A 2078-nucleotide genomic window follows, 5' to 3' on the forward strand; every position below is an offset into this window, starting at 1 on the left:
AAGGCAGGGTGGGGTAGAGATGGCAAAAAACCGGTCCCGGGCCGGTCCCAATCGGTTCTCATCTTTCTCATAACCGGTCCCGGCGTAACCGGTCCCGGTCCCGGTCCCAACCGAAAATGATAGGACCGGTTAAGGTACTTCATAACCGGTTATTGGCCGTCGGTCTCGGTCCCGGTCCCAACCGGTCCTTGCATTAAAAAAATAAGATTTTTTTTAATGATATATATTTTTAATATATTATAAAATTTACAATTAGGTCACTCAAATACACTTTAAAAATGTGTTTTAATATAATTAAAATTACGTTTTATTATAAAAATACATTATAAAATTATTTAAAAATACATTTATTTATAAAATTATTTGAATTTTCGGGCCGGGCCGGTTCATAGTCGGTCCCATAACCGGTCCCGATCGGTCCCACGAAACTACCAAAAACCTCAACCGGTCCCGGTTTTCGGTCCCATAACCGGTCCTTACCGGTCCCGGGCCGGTCCTTTGTCGGTCCCGGTCCCGGTCCTCCGGCGGTCCCGGGCCGGGCCGATTTGGCCATCTCTAGGGTGGGGTGAAACGGTGGGGGGTGGGCTAAAGTGGAGCAGTGGGTGTGATTACAAAAGTAGTGGTATGGTGGTTAGTGGTGGAGTAGGGTGTGGGTGGTGGCAACAATAGTGATGTGGGGTCAGGAGTGAGGCATGACGAACAATAGTAGCATGGTCGTCGCGGGTGGTGATGAAATTCAATTCCTTCCATTATACCAAACACTGATGAATTCATTAATTTATGGAATTTGAAGTATCCTATCCATTTCAAGAAATGAACCAAGTAAATGAATTAGAATTTGTTCAAAAAAATTTGTCATTCCAATTCCATCAAATTCCTCCGAATTCCACGAACCAAATAACCCCCAAGTGTTATTATTATTCATAACAGTTGAATTAAAATAGATAAATGATCAGATGGCTTCCTTATTTTCCTTCTTTTAGGGTTGAACATCTCTATCAAATTCTCTAAAATAGAGAAAATAAAAATTTTATGCTTTATTTTACTTCAATAGATTATTAATATTGTTCTTTAAAATAGAGAAAACTCCAGATTTAGAGAATTTTTCTAAAATAAAATGTGAGGAGAGAGAAACGTTTTTTTGTCAATCATTTCCCACAAATGAGATTAAATTATTATTAATTTATATATATATTTTTTTTAAAATGTATTGGATAGTAAAATTATATAATATTTTAATATTATAATTAAAGTTAAAATCTGTAAAATAGAGATTTTTTTATTATTATCCTGCCCCTATGTGAGCCGACTAATTCCAGGACTACCACCTGTTTTGTAGATAGTCCGGAGCCACAAGAGGATTTTTATTTCTCATTGGATTTGAACCTTGGACCTTTAGGTACTTTTGACCTTTAGAGCCAAGCTCAACCAATCAGGCACCACCCTTGTGGTTAAATAGAAATTTTTTGGAGCCTGAGTGTAACTGTTCTTTTAGAAATTTTAACTTTTGATTTATATTTTAGAGAAATTATAAAGAATTTGTCATGCCTCTTAACATGTAAGATTTTTTGAGACTGTTTGGTTGGTTTTTCATTACAGTTTTGTATGGATAAAACTGTCTATGTAGATTGTGAAGGTTTTTGTTTAGAAATGTTTTCTCATAGATGAAATAAACATGTTTTTTAATTGGCAGGGGCAATTTTGGAAGAAACTTCGCTTTCTACATAAAACTCTTTCTTAAAAGGTTACCAAATAAGCCACTATCTACATCATTAAACCACTAATAAACAATGATACTAAAATGCGAACAAATGAGTCCTTAGTCCTTGATATTTGTTATTGAAGTGTTTATGAAGGTGATTATTTCAAATATGGAATAACCAATCAAAATTCGTTCCGAACTTTTATGGAAATTCTTCATATTTTATTATTATTATTATTATACTAGAAGAGTACTCGCGCAATGCAGCGAGATACATCGTGTTTTTAATATTTCATTTTATTCTTTATCTCAGTCGATGTTATAATATGACTTTATGTGATTTTGAGAAAGCGATGATGTTTTTATTTTTGAATAA

This window comes from Cynara cardunculus (assembly GCF_001531365.2).
Source record: "Cynara cardunculus var. scolymus isolate 2C chromosome LG 6, CcrdV1, whole genome shotgun sequence".
NCBI lineage: Eukaryota > Viridiplantae > Streptophyta > Magnoliopsida > Asterales > Asteraceae > Cynara > Cynara cardunculus.